A 24,883-nucleotide genomic window follows, 5' to 3' on the forward strand; every position below is an offset into this window, starting at 1 on the left:
CCAGCCGACTCAGAGCCAGATCTTCCTGCCCTCCACTGTACTGCCTATGACGCTTAATCCTCCTGTCATCCTTGCAGAGGAGCTTGAAGCAAGAAGGCAAGCAACGCCTTGTGACCTCAGCTACAAATATCTATCTTGGTGGATTCAAATGTCTCACCACTAAGTGCATAACTACAAATAATCATGAAAGCCAACAGTATGGATTTGGGGGTTACAAATAAACTTTAGTGAATAGGTTACATACTACTTACGCACATGCTAGTGAGTAGTATGAAAGCTGGAAACAATGAAGATGGACTATATATCTATCTATACGTATAGTCAGTTACATCAGTACAGTTTACTAATACTTAAAAAACAAATAAGTGGTTTATTTTGTTCTTAAAAAACATAAGCAGAAATAGCAGGCAGAAAAACAAGATAGAAGGACAGACAGATGATGTTAAGTTCTATATATCATTGGTGAATAAGAGATAGCAAATTGTGCAGAAAAGATTTATCATAGTAAGTCTGAGACTGCTATTCTTAGATAACTTGCAAAGTTTACCCTTGGCTGACATCTAGGAACTACTAACTTAGCAAGGTTCCCACCGTTCCCTAAATGATATGGTGGCTCACTAAACCCAAAGTGTTTGTGCAAACAACATGGTTTATACTGAACACCTGCTTTCTTTGTGGGAATCTGGAACTTTGATACAAGTTAGGCATAGGGGACTGAATCCAAAATACCCAAGCACTGAGTTTCTAATGAGCCTCCTCAGTAGACAGTATTTCACTCCTATTGTTACAGCTCATTGCTGAAGAAACTAAGTGATCCTTTGTGACACCACTGGGAGAGGACTCTCAGATGTTTGTGTCTCGCTTCCTGCAAACTTTGCCCTGCGTGCCTTTTCCCTGTGCTGATTCCGTTTTGTATTCTCTTGCTGGGATGTCAATAAACCATAACCATGAGATGGCTAGATCATGAGCCTCAGAGTGAATCGCTGAATCTGCAGGTGGTCTGGAGGATGACCACACACAAATGAATTGAGATATTTTAAGAAATGTTTATTTGTTGAAATTGTGTAGCCTTAGGGAGTGTTGTGTCCTGTGATGATGGCATTATCTAAACTAAAGGAATTTCCTTCCCACCCTATACAGCTATAAACTGGACAAAACATATAAAGCATCTCACTTTTTGAGCACTAGAAAAAAGCAAAGCAGGGTCATAATCCATGAGAAAGAAAAAATAGGAGGTGAGCTGCACATTTGCCGAATTCTCTGCCTTGGAGGTCTTTCCCTCTGCTGATACAGGGGGCAGAAGCTCACTCCAGTGTGGTGCAGTCTCATCCGGCTGAGAAGCAGGAACTTGTCCAAGGTTACCGAGCAATTAAATTGGGGATCAAGGTAGTGAAAGGTTGTTTCTGAATCACGCAAAGACGCCGGGGTTCTTGGCCTCCGGAGGAGAAGAATTCAATCCGGGGCCAGAGACGAGGCTGGATCGCTCAGAGCTTTTGTGTAATAAAGTTTTATTAAAGTATAAGGGAGATAGTGAAAGCTTCTGACATAGACATCAAAAGGGGGTAGAAAGAGTACCCTCTTGCTAGCCTTAGCACTGGAATTATATACTCTCAAATTAGTTATTACAGTGAATCAAAAGAATGTCTAGAGGTTTTAAAGACCTTACCAGACCTACTCCCATGATTTACATTTAGAGATAACAGAATTAGCCAAAAGGTTTTTTCCAGAGACTGTCCTCAAGCAGGATGCATTATTGTTATATAATCCTGAGGAATGTAGAGGGGAAAAAAGTTTGTCCTTTCTTCCTCCTTGAGAATTCCAGACCCCTCTTTCCATGGAGACCCCTAGACTTCTTATCAAGCTGCCTAGGAATTGACTCTCTCAGTAGTAGGAAGCAATGCTGCGTGGAGCGGGCAGAAGTCTGCACTTCCACCAAGGTGTTGATGGGTGTCGGGAAAGTCCGTCGAGAGAGATCATTGTAACAGGCCGTGAAGAGTCATTGTCAAACACAGAAGTCATTATTCAGAGTTCGTAAAGGGGAGACTCATCGTCCCTAAGCAGCAGGGCTTAGTCAGGGAAGAGCTCGGAAAACTACAGAAGCAAGAGAGTGAAGACTGAACCCTGACAGGAAGTTCCCGGCTATTAAAAATGCTTATTTTGAAAGTCAAATAGTACCTGTCCTCCAAAGGGAGAATAACCTGCTGTTGACTAGTGGGCATTGAAACATGCCATACTTTGATTTCATTTTCTCTAAGTCTTCATGGTCTGACACAAATGCTTCCATCTCATGTTTTATGGTTTTTCTTTTATTGTTTATTTCCTATATATGCATCCATGCAACATATTACATTAAAATCTGTTGAAAATATGTATCAATACCATGAAATAATGAAGTTCAATGAAGCAACTCCTGTGTATCCCCCCAGCCTTGCTCTTGACCTCAGATCCAAGCTATCTAATACTCTTATCTCCACAAACTCAAAAGTTGAATGTTTTCAAAACACATTGAGTGTCTTCTCTAAACCTGATATTCCTGTGCTTCCTTTTGTGCTCCGTACAAATTAATATTCATAGTACATACAACTCAAGGCCTTGGAGAGACATTTGAAGACACCCAAAAGGGTCAAAATCTAAAAAACTTGGAGCCCCATTAGAAGACTTCTTGCTTCACCACCTCCCACCCTACTCTGCTCGACAACCAATTGGTTGCCGAGTTACGTAGATGCCATTCTGTACTCTATAATCCTGACAGATTCATGTTCCCAAAGCACAACTCTAAACACATCATTTCCCTGCTCCCAAAGCACTCCTCACCTAGTGTACATTACTTTAATTGAAGAGGAGCTATGAAAAAATAAATAGCCTCATATACTAAATTTATAATCACTAAATATAGCAAGAGCCATAACGTTGCAAGGACCTTGAATCATCACAACACTTTAGGTTCAGGAAAGCATTGAGTACTATTCAGCCACTAATGAAGTACAGTAGACAAATTCAGTTACAGCACAGAATGGCCATAGTATAAATAATGGCAGCCTATTTAAAATGTAATAGCACATTTTGCTCCCAGCAGACTTTGGTTTCTGTCTATCTGTTCGAAAATCATCAAAGATTTTTGCAAATTGTGTGTGTGCACATGTGTGTGTGGAGAAAAAGAGAATTTCATTTATTTTTAGTAATCTATTCTTTTCACAGCAATGCCCACTAGCAGAAATACTTTGATTGAAAAGGAAAAAGCATATATCACCACGCATCCATTTGTGATAAGAGGGTTTTTCTGTGTATAATAAAAGCATGAATTCACCAGAAATATAATGTATATTTATAATATTCCAGTTGTAAAGTCACCCTGCATTAATGTTCCATGTTAAATAAAGAGAGAGGAAAATGAGACAGAAAAAAATAGCTACATTCCTATTTAACTTTTTGTAGCAATGTAAAGAAATAGAAGTCTCTTTAAAAGCAGTCATACTTAGATTAGGCTTCCCAGGTGGCACTAGTGGTAAACAACCTGCCTGCCAATTCAGGAGACATAAGAGACACGGGTTCAACCCCTGGGTCGGGAAGATCCCCTGGAGAGGGGCATGGCAACCCATCCAGCATTCTTATCTGGAGAATCCCATGGACAGAGGAGCCTGGCAGGCTATAATTCATAGGATTGCAAAGAGTCAGACATGACTGAAGTGAGTTAGCACGCACACATACTTAGATGGGTGGTAATTCACCTCATTGTGTTCATGTTGGCTAAGCACTCCACAGCACTCAATGGCCATTATCCATATTATCTATTTTTATCCATTTATCCATTCTTAGCACTCTTTCTCTAGTAGTGTACATCACCTCTACTCCCCTAAAGCTATGTATGTAACATATAATCCTTTAGCTTCCTTAGTAATTAATTGAAATAAAAAGTGAGATTTCCAGCACAAACATCCTCAATTTTCTGCCATTCTTCTTCCAGAAAATTGTCCACACCTACAGTTCTCCTCTCTTCCTTCCTATGTATGACTGTGAGTATTCTTCCTATTCTAGAGCAATTCTTCCAGTTGTTTTATTTTTATAAATAATTTATTTCTCATGAGAAAAGTAATACATACTTTGTTGTTCAGTCACTAAGTCATGTCCAACTCTGCGACCTCATGAACGGCAGCACACCAGGCTTCCCTGTCCTTCACCATCTCCCAGAGTTTGCTTAAACTAACATCCATTGTGTCAATAATGCTATCCAACCATCTCATCCTCTTCTCCTCCTGCCCTCAATCTTCCCCAGCATCAGGGAAAGATCTTAATATACATGTTAAAATAAAATGCTAAAACTACACTGTGAAAATAATATCAACATAAAACAATTTTCTTACACCATATCCTTGGTGCCCCTTCCCTAACAAGAAATTTAATAACTTTTTACACAAAATGAAGGCATGCCTTTGTATGTCTTTAGATGGAGTATGCTCAGTTCTTCTTATGTCTTCAGCGTTTCCATGCTTTTTTAGCTTCATAGCCTCCTCTACTTGACTCTTAAGTTTTTGTTTTACAGTTTTCTGTTCTGCCATTACCACTCCTTCCAAAGTGCAGACTCTTTACTGAAATATATACATTGTATATACTTTAATAGTCATCTATTTGACATTACAAGCTTCTGTCTCTAAGCAAATTAGAACTTGTGTAAAGTAGCAAACATAACTCTTATGGGACATGTACATTTACGATGTACATGAGTTTTCAACTTATCCTGTCCAAAACTCAAGTCATCTTTAAGAAATGCCTGAAGTTTAAAAAATCACAGCAGTTGCTAGCCTGGCATGGTGACTTTGGGTGATACAGTCTCTTCAACAAAGTATTAGCTTTTTAGTTTAATTGTGTCTTGTCATTTTAAAGTACCTGCAAACATGGATGTAGTCTAAACATAGTCAATAAACCTAAAGAATCTAATCTTTAATTGGCAGGCCATTATATCTATCATCTGCTTCATTTGCTTAGTGGCCATTAACTAGATACATTTTTAAAATGTAGTACTTGGTAGGAAGGCAATACTTTAATCTCGTTTTTTGCTACTTGGGACCCCAATCTAATATCCTGCTAAGGCTGAGACTTTGTTCCCTCTGATACTATCAATTTTAGAAGAAAATTTGGTTGTTATTATTGTTTTACGCCAACATTTAAGGTTTCAAGTTACATACTCAAAAAAGCTAACCAAAAAAAAAGCCTTTATTTTCTGACCTTTCAGTTTTCCCACAGGCTAGACAGGCTACCTGTATTCTTAGTTTATCCAACTTCTTATAGGACATTGCTAAAATCATTGAGATAACTACTACATGCCAGTCTTTTGCATTTTTCCATAATTAAACTAATGAGGCATAATAAGCTTCACCTAGCACCAACTTCACTTGACTTTGAAAGATAAAGGACAGGAAATAGTGAAGCATGCACAGCAAGAAAAGAGCAGAAGTCTCATGACACCCAGACATAACTTCCAGTTACCCAGGCATTCTTCCTCATCTCTACTGCACTAGTCCCGGTACTCGGGGCAGCTTCATCTCATCAGTGCTCAGTCATGTCTGATGCTGCGACCCCATGGACTGTAGCCCGCCAGGCTCCTCTGCCCTTGGAATTCTCCAGGCGAGGATACTGGAGCTGCCTGCCGTTTCTTACTCCCTGGGATCTTCCTGGCCCAGGGATCAGAACCAAGTCTCATGAGTCTCCACCACTGGCAGGTGGATTCTTTACCACTGAGCCACCTCAGAAGCCCCTTATCTCATCAGTACCAGTGGTCATTAATCTCAGTGAAGAAGTAAAAATGAAAAGCTTGTTCTAACATACAGAACTTGACCTGATTCTCTTTTATCTTCCATCAAGTGGAGGTAATGTACTGACAATTCCTTGAGTTAGTGTTGCAAGAGGGTTTGCCAAGAGTCATGAGATGAAACTTGAGGAAAGGCTGCAAAGCCCGTCATGAATGTTCCTCATCACCACTTCTCTTACTCCCTAGTCCAGATTAGCACGTATGTCTTTCATCCTATATAGTAAGATCAAAATACTTTAAAAAGATCACACATTTTTGAGCTTTGAATAAGTGTCTTTCTGCCCACCTTCTGCCCACCTGTGTCTTTCAGCATCACCTTCTGTCAGTCAAAACTATGTTTATTCTGTGTGTTTTTCTGTACTTTCCAAATTTTCTACCCTGACAAATATTACCACTAAAATATATCTTTTAAAAGAATTATGTAGAATTTTTTAGATAAATCTGTGGAAATGCCAAGAATTCATTGGATTTAGAGATAGAAATAGATATATATGGAAAGACAAGTTTAATGAGAAGCTGTGTTTCTCCTGTATATCTGTATGTGTTCTGTATGTCTCCTGTATTCTCTGTACGTATACAGTATATATATATATACATGTATGTGTGAGTGAATGATAGTCACTCAGTCCTGTCCAACTCTTTGCGACCCATGGACTGCAGTCCACCAGGCTCCTCTGTACATGGAATACTCTAGGCAAGAATACTGGAGTGGGTTGCCATTCCCTTCTCTAGGGGATCTTCCTGACCCAGGAATCCAACATGGGTCTCCTGCATTGAAGGCAGATTCTTTACCCTCTGAGCCATCAGGGAAGCCCATTTGCATGTATACATACATACAAAGAAACATACTTTCTCATAAAATGCATATTTAATATCTGTAAATACACATGTACAAATACATATTTCCCTCAATTTTTCAACATGTTTACAACTGTTGAAATAAATTCTCTAACTTGAGTTTCTGACCCTTATTAAAACCAAACTTAATCCCCAGATTTTATTTCTTTAATTGCCATAATTAAAATGATGTCTCTGCTTTTTAACATGCTGTCTAGATTTGTCATAGCTTTCCTTCCAAGGGAGAGGTATTAGTATATGCTTCTAGCTAGGACTGGATGGAGCGTGAATCTAGAAGGAAGAGGAGGTATGGTTAAGATAGACCTATGCACACAGCAGGGGAAGGAGAGGCTAGCGGAAACTGAGAAAGCAGCATTACATATACAGTATCATGTGTAAAATGGGCAACTAGCAGAAAGCTGCCATATAACACAGGGAGCCCAGCCTGTGCTCTGTGATGGGATGGGGGAGAGGGAGGCTCAGCAGGGAGGGGATATATTTATAATTATGAGTGATTTGTACTGATATACGGCCGAGAACACCATAACATTGTAAAGTAATTAGTCCTCCAATTAAAAAAAGACTGATCTCTGATGTGATGTTTAGAATTTCATTAGCAAAATTTATGTGCATCCTTTATAATAAAGATTACTACAGTACTGTTCTATATTGTAAAATTCTTAAATTCCATCTTAGATTGAGAGAGAAATACGACTTACACTTCTAACTTCTGTCAACAAAGGTATTAAAGTCTAGGTGCTTTGCTTTAGCTGGCTATGACCAATAAGCCCATGAATAAATCAGTTTTTGAAATTTATGAGTTTTCAATTTTGGTTACATCAAAACATTAAAATAATTCAGTCTTAGATTCTTAGTTTTTGGAATGATGACCAAATTTGCAACAAGCAATGATTAAATTATGCTCTTTAATTTTACTTTGAATGTTAATACTATAATTTGATTTCAATTAAGATCCCAGTTTACTCAGATAGTATTTAATTAGAAGGATGAGAAAGAACTGGAGGCTATATTCTCTGCATCAATAGAAAACAACTGCATTTTTTTTAACAGCCAAATCGCAAAGACACTACTACAGAGAAAAGCTCCCATGTTTAGCATAGAAAATATTGTTTTGTAAATAATTTAACTTTCAACTTTCTACCCATATATTGAAAAAGAAATCTAGAATCTAAAATATTATCTGAGATGGAGCATGTAGAGGATAATTTAATTGTTGAATGATTTCACTGTGGAAAATTAATGATTGGAATACAAGGAGGCATTTTTATTCTAGGTTGCAGCTTTTTTGCCTGTGTTCTGCAGTTAATTGCAGACATCTCAATCGGGCTTCAATTTGCACCAATAGAACCTTTTTATAGGAGAAAGGAAGAAAATTTCCTTGGCTGGATCAGAATGTCAGAGAACTCTGGCATTTAACCTCAAGACAAAGGCTTAACTAAACTCACATGGAGAAAGGAACCGCAGAAAAAAGCTCATCAGAAGTCATAAATTGTGTCAAGATAAATCTTTGAATGTTGGCACCTTTGCCCATCTGTTTAAATTACTTGAAAATGTTTTTGTAGGTGAGAGTGAATAGATCTTGAAAATAAGAAGTCTGTGAAGTTTTTTCCCACTTAAACATCAATTTTCATATTAACACAAGTGTGACCTATTTAAAGAGGAACAAATTAGTCAGGAAAAGAAGACTATAATTCAAATAAGTTACCTAAAATCTTTAGTTTAAAACAAACTTTATGAAATATCCTTAGCAACTTGAATATGAAATATTTCCTTTTTTCTTTTTGTCAATTGGGTTCCCAGCTTTAGAAATGAAAAACAGACTCTGAATATGACTTAAATATCAGATAAACAAGGGATAATTTTTTAACATAAGTATGTCCAGGGCAATATTTGGGAGATACTTAACTAAAATATTACTTGTTTATCTGAAACTAAAATTTAACTGGTGTCCTTTATTTTACTGACAGCTCTATTTTTAGGGAGCAAAAAAACAATCATAACCCCTTTTATTTTGGTTGTATATGTACTTAAAACTATAAATATTATGATCTTGTATACATTGTCCTCATTTATATTTTTATACCTCAATTTCATTTCTCTGTATTATCAAGACTTACTTAAAATTATATGACTATGAAAAGTAAGAAACTAAATGTTTAAAAATTCCCTTCCAACACGGTCTAATGTATTCTATGGGTAATTCAATCTGGGTATGCTGCTCACATTCACAACTATGATGAAGTCAATAGAGGTATCAGTCATTTTAATGCAAACTTGTATAGTCTTTATTAAGACACTGTATTTCTTTTTTAAGTTATAAGCAATAACTCTAAAATGGTAGCTTTTAGAGGATAACATGTTGAAAGGCTTGCCAGATAAAGTGATGCCCGTAGTAAATTTAACAATACTGGTCTAAAAATATCTGGTAGTAACATTAGCTCAAGCACAGGCTCAGATATACACTACTATATAGGGTGCCCTGTATTTGGAGACCTTCGTAAATATACTTTATGGTTCTATCTGGGCCACCCTAAGATTGGTTTGGATCTTCCATTTTGTTTAGTAACCTCATGGTGAATAAAAATAAATATTAATCAATATTCTAGCCTAGTCCCAGCATTAGAATCCCTGTGCTAACCTAGCCAGTTTTGTGCCTCTTCTAAACCTTGTGTCCAGTCTTGTTTACGTCATCACTCTCAGGCCCCTCGCTCCCAGGGATTTTCTTCTCTACATCAACAGAAATACGTATGTTTTCATAGCAAAATTCAAGTTAAAAAGCATAAAATATCAGCAATTTTAACATGGTTTGTAGAAAAATAGTAGATACATGTTTTAACCAAAGAATTTAACTAATTAGTCCTTCATTGCCCTACAAATAAGCCTACAAATAACCTAGATTAGCTCGCCTACCCAGTTCATATCACCAAAAATGCAAAAGGAATAAATGCTATTAATAACTTATAATAGCCTATGGCATATATAACATAATTTACTTCATGCATAGCGTAACTTTTTAACTAATTAGGCAAATTTTCTATGAGAGGAGCACATTATACTCACCAGGGAAATTTTTCAAAACATACATGCCAGGGGCTCACCACTTATTTTTTTTATTTTGCCGATAGGAACTGAATAGCAGACATGAGATTAAAACTCCCTAATTTGAGCTTGATACCCGTATCTGGTTGAGAACTATTATTTTTCCCCCCGGATATCTTCATGTGAGAGTAGAAATCCTATAAATTGTTTTACATAAACAGGTTGATAGTGGCTCTAGGAAAATAAATGGTAGATGGTGTTAGGAAGGAGTATTGTGATTTTTCTCTTGTTATTCTTTTGTTTATTCACAATGAATGATGAACTACAATGATAATTCTTAAAGATATGAATTCTGTAAGCTAAAATGAAGCTATGCTATATCTATCCCAAAAATAAGACTAGCAAACAATATGCTGTATATAAAAGGTACAGAGTTGCAGTTTTTACAGCTAAAGTCTAATTGAGAAGTAAAAGATCTAATAGAGAAGTGGGAAGAGATCAGACTTAGGAGTCAGAAAAGTTGTGTTTAAATCTCTATACCTCCCAGTTTTACCAGTTCATATTTATATGACTATAAGCTGGTCTCTGTTTTTCTAGAGGAGGAGAAGTCCCAATAAAGACAAATACCTGGATTAACAAAGCTGAAATTTGGTCATCCTAAGAGTTTAATGAAATTTATAAATCTTTAGCAAGTCTAATCAAATAAAAAAGAGAAAATGCAAGTTATTGGTATCAGAATTGAAAACTTCACATTGTTAGACATCCTATAGATGTTAGTAAGATAGTCATGGAATTTATAAAGAACTTTATGCTAATAAATCTGACAGCATGGTTCAAGTGGGGAAATTCTTGGGGAGAGGGTTAAGTCTTAGTAAAACTGACAAACAAGAACAGATAATTTGAATAACCTATATCTATTTTATTTATTTATTTTTATTTATTTGGCTGTGCCAGGTTTTAATTATAGCACCCAGGATCTTTAGTTGCCACATGTGAGAGCTAGTTCCTTGCTCAGGAATGGTACCTGGGCCCCCTGCATTAGTCTTAGCACAGAGTCTAAGCCACTGGACCACCGGGAAAATCCTATGAAACTTTAGAAAGCCCAGAAAAATAATAATTTGCACAAATACTTTTAGAAAATAGAAGAAACAAATACAGTCCAACTCATTTTATGAGGACAACTCTAACCTGATACCAAAAACAGACAAATATATCAAAATAGAATGATACTCCAATTAATCTCATGATAGGATATGAAATCTTTACCCAAATATAAACAAGGTAAATCTAGCAACAGATAAGTAAATCATAACCAGGTAGGATTTATCTCAGAAATACAAGATGATTGCGCCCCTCCTACTATCTTGCTGACATGGGATATCTTTTTTTGGTGGGTTCCAGTATCTTCCTGTTGATGGTTGTTCAACAGCTAGTGGCAATTTTGGTGCTCTCACAGGAGGAGATATGCTAACATCCTTCTACTGTGCCATCTTGAACTGGAAGCCTTGTCTATATGAAATTTAAAATCTGTCACCTATTCACAACCACATAAAATTGGTAGAGATTCTATTTTTTAGAAAATAAATTTAGATATTCATTTATTTAGGCTTTGTTTTATCCTCCTCAATTGTATTTTATGGAGAATTTTCTAATGTTATACTCAACATCTCAAATTTATCCTAGCTGTTTTGTAGCTTTTATGTGGACATTGCATGAATTATTTTTGTCATTTGCTTTCCTGGGATTGTATTGGTTGTATAGAGAAAACATATGGATCTTTATTTACTTATTTTATTAATTCTGGGAAGTTTTCTTAATCTCTATGTTAAGTATAGAATCACAAAATTAGCAACTGCCTGTAGTTTAGTCTCTTATGTGGATTTCCTTCTCTATTTGCATTAACTAAGACCACCAAACAATATTGAGTCATTAAAATAATAGTGAGTCTTCCACAATGTTCTGATATTCAGAATTTCATTAAAATTTATTATTGACATTTTGAATATGCTGTTTATAAATATAATAGATGCTTTTATTCATATTTTAAGATTTTGTCAAAAGTGACTGCTACACTTTATACCAAGTGTCTTTATACCAAGTGTCTACATTATACTAAGTGTCTTTTCAATAGCTGATGACACAATCAAGAGATATTAAAATCATGAAATTTGATGAAATATTTCTTGATACTTAATTTTCTTTCCATTCCTAGACTAAATTCCATTTTATTCTCAAATTGTTTTTAAATGCACCGCTCTTGTTTCAAATTGCAGGCATTTTGTATAGAACTTTTGCATCTGTATTCAGAGTTGAAACCAATGCTTTGTTTGGATTTGGCGAAATAGCATGTCAGCTTTTCTAAATGAACTGAAAAATATTTTCATCTTTGTGTATAATCTGATGTAACTTCTATTAAGAACATAGAAATTATAGCTATTTTAAATAGAGATGAATATATATGGGAATATACTATATGATATGGATGACATTACCCCACTCAGTACTCTTGCCTGGAAAATCCCATGGATGGAGGAGCCTGGCAGGCTGCAGTCCATGGGGGTTGCTAAGAGTTGGACACGACTGAGCAACTTCACTTTCATTTTTCACTTTCATGCATTGGAGAAGGAAATGGCAACCCACTCCAGTATTCTTGCCTGGAGAATCCCAGGGACGGGGGAGCCTGGTGGGCTGCTGTCTAAGGGGTCGCACAGAGTCGGACATGACTGAAGTGACTTAGCAGCAGCATGGATGACATTCTCATCAGGAAAATAAATATTAATAAATAATAATGGGTAGTAAATAATAAAATATAGAAAATAAATAAAAATAAAATAAAATAATAAATTTTTTAAGATAAATAAATGAGTAGTCATAAGAAATAATTCACTTCTTATGTATTTTCAGTGGATTGAAGATTTAAATGTACAATAAATAAAACTATAAACACACTAGAGATAGACAGGAAGGGAGGATAGCAATTGTTTTATATCCTATTTATCTGAAAGAAGGGAAAGTCTTTCAAACTACGACAACAGAAAAGAAAAGCAAAAAAATTAAAATTGAAAAATTTGACTTTATAACAATAAATATTTTTTTTGACAAAAAGGGTCTTCATGAGTCAGAGTCTCAGGAGAAAACAGAATTCAACTCAGGTGAGTTTTGAGGAAAAGTCTAATAAATGAACCACCTGTAGAGGAAGAGTAGCCTTGAGGGACACAACAAGGAGGGATTGAAGCAACCAGAAACTATCAATGATAAGAAAACATACCACCCCTTGCTTTGAAGACTACGGGAATGAAAAAAATGTTCTTGGAGCCCTGTAGGAGCTGGAGCCACGGAGCTGTGGCAGTTCATCAGTAGAGATGCAGCAACTGCCTGGAGTGTGTCTCAAAGCAGACAAGAAACAAACAAACAAAAATATTCACCTTTTCCGTTTGGCGTGGTTTGCGAGTGGAACGTCCACGGTGTCCGGGCCTTCACCGTGAGTGTTCCGGCGTTCATCGACATCAGCGAGGAAGATCAGGCTGCTGAGCTTCGTGCTTACTTGAAATCTAAAGGAGCTGAAATTTCAGAAGAGAACTCAGAAGGTGGACTGCATGTAGATTTAGCTCAGATTATTGAAGCCTGTGATGTATGTTTGAAGGAAGATGATAAAGATGTTGAAAGTGTGATGAACAGCATGGTATCCCTCCTGTTGATCCTGGAACCAGATAAGCAAGAAGCTCTGATTGAAAGCCTGTGTGAGAAACTGGTCAAATTCCAGGAAGGTGAACGTCCATCTCTGAGACTGCAGTTGCTAAGCAACCTTTTCCATGGGTTGGACAAGAATACTCCTGTAAGATATACAGTATATTGCAGCCTCATTAAAGTGGCAGCATCTTGTGGGGCCATTCAGTATATTCCAACTGAGCTGGATCAAGTTAGAAAATGGATTTCTGACTGGAACCTCACCACTGAAAAAAAACACACCCTTTTAAGACTACTTTATGAGGCACTTGTGGATTGTAAGAAAAGTGACGCTGCATCAAAAGTTATGGTGGAGTTGTTAGGCAGTTACACGGAGGACAATGCTTCCCAGGCTCGAGTTGATGCCCACAGGTGTATTGTGCGAGCATTGAAAGATCCGAATGCATTCCTTTTTGACCATCTTCTTACTTTAAAACCAGTCAAGTTTTTGGAAGGCGAGCTTATTCATGATCTTTGAACCATTTTTGTGAGTGCTAAATTGGCATCATATGTCAAGTTTTATCAGAATAATAAAGACTTCATTGATTCACTTGGCCTACTACATGAACAGAATATGGCAAAAATGAGACTGCTTACTTTTATGGGAATGGCAGTGGAAAATAAAGAAATTTCTTTTGACACAATGCAACAAGAACTTCAAATTGGAGCTGATGATGTTGAAGCATTTGTTATTGATGCGGTAAGAACTAAAATGGTCTACTGCAAAATTGATCAAACCCAGAGAAAAGTTGTTGTCAGTCACAGCACACATCGGACATTTGGAAAACAGCAATGGCAACAACTCTATGACACTCTTAATGCCTGGAAACAAAACTTGAACAAAGTGAAAAACAGCCTTTTGAGTCTTTCTGACACCTGAAGTTTTATGCTGTATAATTTTGTTCTTTTTGGAAAATCATAGTAAAACATAGGCTAAAATCTGAAAAAAAAAAAAAAATTCAAACCTTTCTGACTTCCTGACTCCTTGTAAAGGACAGACTTCTAAATGAGACTTCAGTGAGCCACAAATCCTGGATTCCACACCCTCGTGTAATCCTTTTCCTTTCACTGTGGGCTGAGCCCAGTAACTTGCTTCTAACCAACAGAATACCACAAAACTGGTCAGGGTTAGGTTACAAAAGATTTCAACTTCTTTATTGATCAGTTCAGTTCAGTTCAGTTGCTCAGTCATGTCCCACTCTTTGTGACCCCATGAATCGCAGCACACCAGGCCTCCCTGTCCATCACAAACTCCCGGAGTTTACTCAAACTCATGCCCGTCGAGTCGGTGATGCCATCCAGCCATCTCATCCTCTGTCGTCCCCTTCTCCTCCTGCCACCAATCCCTCCCAGCATCAGGGTCTTTTCCAATGAGTCAACTCTTTGCATCAGGTGGCCAAAGTACTGGAGTTTCAGCTTCAGTATCAGTCCCTCCAATGAACACCCAGGACTGATCTCCTTTAGGATGGACTGGTTGGATCTCCTTGCAGTCCAAGGGACTCTCAAGAGTCTTCTCCAACACCATAGTTCAAAGCATCAGTTCTTCGGCACTCAGTTTTCTTCACAGTCCAACTCTCACATCCATACATGACCACTGGAAAAACCATAGCCTTGACCAGACGGACCTTCGTTGGCAAAGTAGTGTCTCTGCTTTTCAACATGCTGTTGGTAGTTGACTCCATTCTTTCTGTGCTTGAATACTTTGATGAAACAGCTGCCATGTTAGAAAGGCTCCTGTGGAAAGGAACTGAGGGAGCCCTCCAAACAAGTTCCAGTGAGACTGAGCCCTCAATCCAGCAACCTCCAAAGGACAGTCCTGTCCATCACGACATGGATCCTTTCCAGCAGAGCTTCCGACCCTGGGCCAACACTGATTCCAATGTTGCTAGAGACCATGAAACAGAGGACCCAGTTAACACATGTTCAGTTCAGAATCCTGTGTAGTTTTTTCAACTCCCAAATTTTGAGGTTCGTTGCTAAATGAGTATAGATAACATAAAGATTTTGGTACCTGGAAATGAAGTGCTCCCATGACACATAAATGGAAGTATGGTAGCAGTTTAGGATTCTTAATTTGGTAAAGAGTGAGTGGATTTCAGTGATCATAATAAAGGCTAAATTGCCTTGAACTGATCATTTAGAAAAAAGCACAGTGCCCGTGAGTGCTCTAAAGGAAGTAAAGAAAGTGCCACAGATCACCAGCCAGGTTGGGTGCATGAGACAAGTGCTCGGGCCTGGTGCACCGAAGACCCAGAGGGATCGGGTGGAGAGGGAGGTGGGAGGGGGGAACGGGATGGGGAATACATTGTAAATCCATGGTCAATTCATTTCAATGTATGACAAAAACCACTGCAATGATGTAAAGTAATTAGCCTCCAACTAATAAAAATAAATGGGGAAAAAAAAAAGGAAATTGAAGGGTGGAGGATCCCAGCCAGAAAAGACAAATGCCTTTCAAGTCTTTGTTTGCCTTGTTTGCTAGTGTCCCATTGGCCAAAGCATGTCACATGACCTGCCCAGATTCACTCAGTGGAGAAGTAAATTCCACTTTCAATGGGAGAAAAAGAATGAGTGATAATTTTTTAATGTAATCACAATCATTCCTCAAGTTGTAAATTTCATATCATCCCACTTGTAAAACATCATCACCTCAATCCAGGATCACCAGTGTCTCATCCCTAATGACATCAACCTTGTAGCTCAGGATCTCATGGTCTGCATCAGATCTGGATGTGGCTCTTGAGCTAAAGACCTATGAAATAAAAAGACAAGTTATCTGTCTACACATACCCAAAATGCAATAGTAAGATACAGATAGAATAACCACTGTAAAGACCCCTTCCAGAATGAGAGGAATGTGAGGTTCCAAGGAGTCCCTTTGTTGCTCTGTGCTTAGTTGTGTCTGACTCTTTGTGACCCTATGGACTATAGCCCACCAGGCTCTCTGTCCATGGCCATTCTCCAGGCAAGAATATTCTCCATTCTCCAGGAGTGGGTCACCATGCCCTCCTCCAGGGGATCTTCCCAACCCAGGGATCAAACCCAGGTCTCCTGCATCACAGGCAGATTCTTTACCATCTTAGCCATCAGGGAAGTTCAAGAATACTGGAGTGGGTAGCCTATCCCTTCTCCAGGAGAACTTCCTGACCCAGGAATCGACCCAGGGTCTCCCACATTGCAGACAGATTCACTACCAGCTGAGCTACCAGGGAAGCAGTCCCTCAGTTCAGTTCAGTTCAGTCACTCAATTCTGTCCAACTCTTTGCAACCCCATGGACTGCATCACGCCAGGCTTCCCTGTCCATCACCAACTCCCAGAGCTTGCTCAAACTCATGTCCATCAAGTTGGTGATGCCGTCCAACCAATCTCATCCTCTGTCATCCCCTTCTCCTCCCGCCTTCAATCTTTCCCAATATCAGGGTCTTTTCCAATGAGTCGGCTCTTCCCATCAGGTGACCAAAGTATTAGAGTTTCAGCTTCAGCATCAGTCCTTCCAATGAATATTCAGGATTGATTTCCTTTAGGATGGACTGGTTGGATCTCCTTACAGTCCAAGGGACTCTCAAGAGTCTTCTCCAACACCACAGTTCTAAAACATCAATTCTTTGGTGCTCAGCTTTCTTTATAGTCCAACTCTCACATCCATACATGACTACTGGAAAAAGCATAACTTTGACTAGATGGACCTTTGTCAGCAAAGCAGTCCCTGGTCCATAACAATTCTGAAATCCACCTGGAAAAATATTACAAGGTTTCCTTCCTCTGGGGACATGGAATGCACCTTGTGTGAAAAAGTGAAAGTGTTAGCAGCTCAGTCATGTCCAACTCTTTTGCAACCTCATGGACTATAGTCCACCAGGCTCATCTATCCATGGAATTCTCCCTGCTGGCTAGAAAAGGCTCTCTAGTCTATTGTTCTATTTGTGTCACAGTTAACCACTTTTGATTCTTGACTCAGCCCTCTGAGATGGTCTTCCATCCTGTGGTCAATTGCATAAGAGTGATACCTTGTTTGCTTATGAAAAGCTTTAAGTTCATTTTAGTCCAAGTTGGTAGCCTACCTGCTAGTACAACTTCCTAAAAAGCTTCATAGGCTTTCTCTGTATTAGATTATTTTCAGATTAACTTCCTCTCAATTAGACAAAAGCTATATCCATATTTCTTCTAAATGCAAGCTTAAAAACATATCTTTAAAAGGTAGATATCAAATTATCTTTCTGATGTAATAAAAGCAATCGATCTAATCAGATTTGGGTTCTGACATTTTAAATCAGTTTTATGGAAGCATAATTTATATACAGTAAAACACACTTCCTATTTGTCTGTTAATGGATTGAGCATACTCTGCAACTGGAGGAAGCCCTCAGGCAGAGATAAGAAACTTCAGTTTGTGAGCAAAGGAAAGCAATTTTCCTGTTGGCTTCAATGCCACTGGTCCCTGAATCCAGGCCAGGCATAGGAAAAACAAAGTCCCACACCTGCTTCCCCATGCAGATCCAGCCACATCATGCAACCTAAAAGACTAAGCCAGTTCCTAAGCTGGTTGTGATGGTTCTCCAGAGAATGATGAAGAAAAACATAACTGGATGTGGCATAGACTTTTCCTCTCTACTCCTTTTAGCCAAGTACAACTATAAGCTCTGAAAATTATATAACAAACAACGAATGGGGTACTCTGAAAGTTGTAAAGAGGAAGGCAAACTTGTTAGGGACCTCTGGACGTGAGAAACATCACAGCAACAGAGCATTATATTGACTCCTCACCCATAGGGCAAACCAGTGACATTCATAACCCTCATGCAACCTTCCAACAAAAATTGGCCCAGAAAGACTGATTCCTCCCTAAATCAAAACACCATCAAAACCAGGCAAGGCTGACAGCCCTGGCAAGTGTGATGGATAATGAGAGCCCTGCTGATGATAGCAGACAGAGGAAGTGCACCTGTTCTCCTGAGGTTATTCCCCACCAAGAGATCTGAGGTGGCTGTACGATAGAGACCAGAGGGATACTTCCACAAAAGGCACCTGGCCAAGAGTTAGGGTAAGAGTTGGAGAAAATTAAAAAATCAACAGTTCCTCAGGGACCTGAGGAATGGGTTCTGTTCTCCATTCCTCTCAGGCAGACAAGTCCCACCACTGTAAGAGCCAGGCCCCAGAAGGGCTCTCCTTCCTGAGAGGGCTGAGAATCCTCCCCAGCTAGAGACACTGGGGCAGTGGGCTGGGCTAGGAGGTGCACCAAGCCTGGAAAGACCAGCCAATATAGTCTGTTGCAGTTCCTTCCACTTCCTCAAACACCACCAGCAGAGACTACTGCAGGATGCCCCTGCAATAAATCAAGCAGACCAAAACTGCACTGCAAAGCTCTGCAATTAGACTTAGCTTTGGGACCACAGCCCAAGAAATTAGGCTAGGATTTGCATGCTCAACATAAACAGGGTGACTGCTCTGCAAAATAAATGATTTTAAAGTGCCTCATTATCTCCTAACATAACAGCTAACATGTCCAGGATGCAATGAAAAATATCCCCCATCATACCAAGAACCAGGGAAATTGCAACTTGAATGAGGCAACAAAGTTAACTGATGCCAACGCTCAGATGAATTAGATATTAGCATTATCTGATGAGGATTTTCGAATGGCCATCATAAAAACGTTTCAATGAGCAATTACAAATTTTCATGAAACGAAAAATAGAAAACATTAATAAATAAATAGAAATTATAGTTTAGAAATGCACGGAAATTATAGAACTGAAAAATACAGCGGAATTAAAACCTAGCTGGTTGGGTCAATAGTAGAGTGAAAATGACAGGATAGAATCCATGAACTTGACAGATTAGAGAATTTCCTTTATCTGGGTAACAGAGAAAAATCAACAGAGCCTCAGGGACTGAGGAGCAATAACAAAAGATACAATGACTTGGATCAGCTGGAGTCCCAGAAATGAGTGAGGATGAAAGAAGATTTAGAAAATATTAATAGCTGAAAATTTACCAAATTTGCCAATAGACATAAACCTACAGATTCAAAAAGCTGAATAAAACCCACATAAGAGAACTAAAAAAAAATGCACATGAAGACAGCATAATAAACTTTATAAAACTAAATCAAAGGGAAAATATCAAAAATATTCACATAAAAATGACACATTATCTGTAGGAGAACCACCTCGGATCTGTTGGTGGGGGAGATAACCTATTTGAATGATAGTGGATTTCTTATCTGAAACTGTGAAGGTCAGAAGAAGTGACAAAACTGTTAACTGTAAACTTCATAGGCAGCAAAATTACTCTTCAAGAGTAAAAGGGAAATAAGTACATTCTCAGATAAAGAAAGAAGAAAGAATTTGTCACTCACAGACCTATCCTTAAAGTTTGGCCAAAGGAGTAGTAAGAATGTGCAAGACAGTGGAGTAGGAAGAACCTGATCTCATCTCCCTTAGGCACACAGAAATTGCAACTGTTTACAGAGAAACTATCAGTAAGAGTGACCAGAAGACTAACAGAAAAGATCTTGTACAGCTAAAGATATAGAGAAGGAACCACAATGAGGTGAATAGGAGGGACAGAGACACAGTAGTCAAAACTCATAACCCCAGGTAGGTGACCCACAAGTAGGAAGAGAATTACAATTATAGAGGTTTCCCCAAAAGGGTGAGTGGTCTGAGCCCCACATCAGACTCCCCAGTGGTTTGCTTATATTTGGTAAACTATAAGAATCTGATGAGAGAGTGGGGCTCAGACCACTTAACGCTTTCTGATGAAAGAAATTGAATACACACAAACAGATGGAAAAATATATAATATAGTGCTCATAGACTGGAAGGATTGATACCATTAAAATGACCACAGCACCCCCAAACAATCTACAGCTTCACTGCAATCCTTATCAAAACACCACCACCATTTTTTCACAGAACAAGAACAAATAGTTCAAAAATTAGTATGGAAACACCAAAGACCCTGAATAGTCAAAATAACCTTAAGAAATAAGAACAAAAGAGGAGTTATCATGCTTCCTGATTTTAAATTATGCCACAAAGCTACAGTAACCAAATCAGTATAGTGCTTGCACAAAAACAGGCTCATAGATCAATAGAACCTGCTAGAGAGACTGGAAATGAACCCACACCTATATGGACAAGTAATCTGTGACAAAGGAGGCAAGACTATACAATGGGGAAAAGACAGTCTCTACAATAAGTGGTGCTAGGAAAACTTGACAACTACATGCAAAAGAATCAAAATGCACTACTTTCTCACACCATATATAAGAAAAATCTCAAAATGGATTAAAGACTTAAATATAAGACCTGAAACCATAAAACTTCTGAAAGAAAACATAGGCAGTACACTCTTTGACATTTGTCTTAGCAATATTTTTGGATATGTCTCCACAGGCAAGGGAAACAAAACCAAATATAAACTGGGTATCATGAAACTGAAAAACTTTCCAATAGCAATGGAAACTATTAACAAAGCAAAAACCTACCTACTTGAATGGGAAAAGATATTTTCAAATGATATATCTGACAAGGAATTAATAGCCACGAATATAAATTCAACTTCAAAAAAACAAAAAAACCCAATTAAAAAAAATAGGCAGAGGACTTGAATAGACATTTTTCAGAAGAAGATGGAGATGGCTAAAAAGCATAGGAAAAGATGCTCAAAACCACTATTCATTGGGAAAATGCAAATCAAAACCACACACACCACACACACACACACACACACACACACACACACACACACACAAAATACTGCCTTATACCTGTCAGAATGGCTGTTTTCCAAAGAACAACACAAAACAAGTATTGGTAAGAATGTGGAAAGAAGGGAACCCTCTTTCACTATTTATTGGTGGGATTGTAACTTGGTGTCCCTGCTGTTGAAAATGGTATGGAGATTCCTCAAAAAATTTAAAAAAATAGAACTACCATGCAATCCAGCAATTCTACTCCTGAGTATTTATCTGAAGAAAAGAGACACTAATTTTAAAAGGTGTATGTACCCCTCTGTTCATTGCATCATTATTTACAGTAGTCAAGATGTAGAAACAATGTAAGTCCCCAAAGTAGATGAGTAGATAAAGAAGTTGTGGTGTACATATATACTCGACACATGCAGTGGAATATTATTCAGTCATAAAAAAGAATGAAATCTTTCCATTTGTGACAACATGGATGGACCTAGAGAGTATTATGTTAACTGAGAAAAAGAAATACTGTGTGATTTCACTTACTTGTGGAATCTGAAAAACAAAGCAAATGAACAAATATAACCAAACAGAGTCATGTATACAGAGAACAAACATATTACTTCCAGAGGGAAGGGATGTTATAGATGAGAGAAACAGATGAGGGAGATTAAGGGGTACTAACTTTCAATTACAAAATAAACAAGTCAGGTATGAAATGTATAGTGTTGGGAATATAGTCAACAATTACATAATATCTTCATATGGTGACAGGTAACAACTGGAATTATCATGGTGATCATTTTGGAATGTATAAAACTATTGATTCACCCTGTTGTGTACCCAAAACTAACACAGTGATGTAGATAAATTATACTTCAAACAAACATCTCATTGCAATGATATTAGATTTGTGGCTATCTGAGGCAGGAGAGAAGGAGGAATTGGATGAAGGTAGTCAAAAATTACAACCTTCCAGTTATAAGATAAATAAGTATTAGGGCTATAATGTACAACATGATAAAAATAATTAACACTGCTGTACATTATAAACAAAAATTAAGAGGGCAAACCCTAGTAGTTCTCATCACAAGGAGAAAATTGCTCTTCTATTTATTTAATGTTGTATCTATATGAGATAATGCATGTTCACTGAACATGTTCTAGAAATCATTTCATTATGTATGTAAGCCATTGTATTCTACATCTTAAACTTACACAGTGATGTATGCCAATTATACCTAATATAAAAATTACATCTACAAACAGCAGCAACAACAAAAGAACAGCTAAAGGAAAATTTTTCAAAAGGAAATGATGAAAGGAAGAATCTTGGAGCAACAGGGAGAACAAAACAAAGATAAAAAATGGAAAGAAAAGTAATATAAGTACAGACTATCCTTCTCCTTATCAGTTTTATAAATCATTTCTGACAAATGAAACAAAAATTACAACACCAGCTGATACTCAAGGCAATGATATTTAAATGTGGGGAAGGTGAGGGACCTACGGAGGTCAGGTTTCCATACTTCACTTGAAGTCGTGGTGAGGTGAGGTGGTAATAAGGAGGTGATATGTGTTTGGAAAAGGCAACAGGAAGAATCCTTGTGGTATTATAAATATTCTGTATCTTGACTATGATGATTGATCTATGAACCCGTGATTAAATTGCACATGAAAACACACAGATGAGTACAAGACAGATGCAGACATCTGAATAAGATTTGTGAATTGTATAAATATCACTATAGTGATTGTGATTTTATACTGTAGTTTTGCAAGATGTTACCACTTGGGTAAAGCATATGTGTAATCTCTGTGTTATCTCTTATAACTGTATGCTAGTCTATAATTATCTCAAAATGAAAACTTAAAAAATTATTCAGCCATGACCCTAAAAATCCTATAAATACCCTTCCATAGCATCCTCCTTCTTAGACATCACTAGAGCTGTCAAGACAGAGTTCTCCTTGCCGCATTAAGTTTAATAAACTCAGTTTTGTCCAATTAAAAAGAAAAGAGTGTCACTGACATGTACATATATTCCCAAGTTTCCAGAATGTGCTCAAATTCTTACTAAATGAATTCCATATTTTCTACTAGTCACCAACCACAGGAAGACTTTACATATTCAACTCAGTGAACATTCTTATGGAATAGTTGTGTCATAAGCATTCTGGAACCTTGACTCAATTTGGGGGCTTTTAAGTCTGAATCAGTTTTGACTGCTCTTTTTAAAAGTAAGTGCCTCTTGATCATCAAAGCAATGTTCCCTTAAACCGCCTCACATAACAAAGTCTTTGGTTCTGCATCTACACATAGAATCACAAGAATGCAAAGGATACAGAGGATAATCAAAGAATATATAGCTTTAACAATCAAGCCAACAGATAATCCTGAACATGTACAAAACATTCCTTTTATTCCATGTTGCTTTATTTTCCAAATCAAATGCAATCAGTAGGGTGGGAGAAGGATGGAGAAGATCTGAATTTTCTTTTTTATTCTTTTAAACTTATGGTCATTTTCTTAACAGGCGATGGTCCTTCAGCTTAGACTTATGTATACTGTGAGACCATCTCTCTCATTAGAATCACTGGAGAGCAGCCACTTCCCTTTTGGAACTTCGTTCTCTTCTGTTTTCATACTGAGGTCTATGTCTCTTTACCACCTTTGCACCTCTGTCTTTGGAAACACAGTTTTCATAGTAGGTTCCCATCATGGGTAGGCTCTGACTTCCACGAGTGATGTGTCTATTACATAGATACTTTATACTATGAAGGAGGATCCTCCTTGTCTTTATTATCTTGCTGAATACATCTAACTTTGTCTTGACAAGGGCATGGTAACTACCACTGCCATACAATGTGCCTTCCTTAAGAAAGCAGGAAGAAACAGAGAAACTTGTCACTCCCCAAGTTCGTAAGTTGGCTTATCCATTAAATAGTCTGAAAGTGAAAGTCAGTCAGTCGTGTCCAACTCTTTGCGACCCCATACACTCCATGGAATTCTCCAGGCCAGGATACTGGAATGGGTACTTTCCCTTTTCCAAGGAATCTTCCCAACCCAGGGACTGAACCCAGGTCTCCCTCATTACAGGCGGATTCTTTACCAGCTGAACTATAAGGGAGGCCCATTGTAGTTCTACATTTAGAACTACATTTATAGCAATCTACATTTCTCTGAAGAATGGGGCTTCCCAGGTGGCGCTAGTGCTAAAGAACTGCCTGCCAATGCAGGAAACACAAGAGTTTCAGGTTGATCCCTGGGTTGAGAAGATCCCCTCGAGGACGGCATGGTAATCCACTCCAGTATTCTTGCCTGGAGAATCCCACGGACAGATGAGCCTGGTGGGCTATGGTCCATGGGGTTGCAAAGAGTCAGACAATTTAGCATGCATGCATGTCTAAAGAATTTTTTGTGATATCTTTTGTGATATTTTGTGAATATTTTGTGATCAGATAAAACATCAGGTATATCTCACAGTCTTACTGGAAATTAAAATGATCACAATTATGATTTTTTAGGCAAATTCATAAACTTTGGATTTTAAACAGAAAAGAAATGTAAGTAATGATGAATTCTGCTATTTATAATCTTGAGTTTGGGCACTAAATATATGAATTTCATGCTATGAATATAATGGGAAAGAAGCAAAACCTAACATGTTTATATTATCTTGTATACTTATAACAAATTTATATAGATAAAGATAAGAATGAAACTGTGATACAAGAACTGGAATAGAGCGTTG

At 37.8% G+C, this 24,883-nt stretch overlaps 1 long non-coding RNA gene and 1 pseudogene across 1 annotated transcript in view; both read left to right on the top strand.

Annotated features, from left to right (window-relative positions):
• Positions 1-13,134: 13,134 nt before the first annotated feature.
• On the top strand, positions 13,135-14,387 carry LOC110146516 (eukaryotic translation initiation factor 3 subunit M pseudogene; annotated as a pseudogene).
• Positions 14,388-23,317: 8,930 nt separating this feature from the next.
• The window catches only part of LOC110146484 (uncharacterized), a 36,916-nt gene continuing 35,350 nt past the window's right edge, over positions 23,318-24,883 (top strand). The window contains exon 1 of the long non-coding RNA XR_002316569.2: positions 23,318-23,369. This is a non-coding gene — a long non-coding RNA (uncharacterized lncRNA). The remainder of the gene's footprint in view (positions 23,370-24,883) is intronic.

The sequence above is a fragment of the Odocoileus virginianus genome, chromosome 22 (assembly GCF_023699985.2).
Source record: "Odocoileus virginianus isolate 20LAN1187 ecotype Illinois chromosome 22, Ovbor_1.2, whole genome shotgun sequence".
In the NCBI taxonomy this organism is placed as follows: Eukaryota; Metazoa; Chordata; class Mammalia; order Artiodactyla; family Cervidae; genus Odocoileus; species Odocoileus virginianus.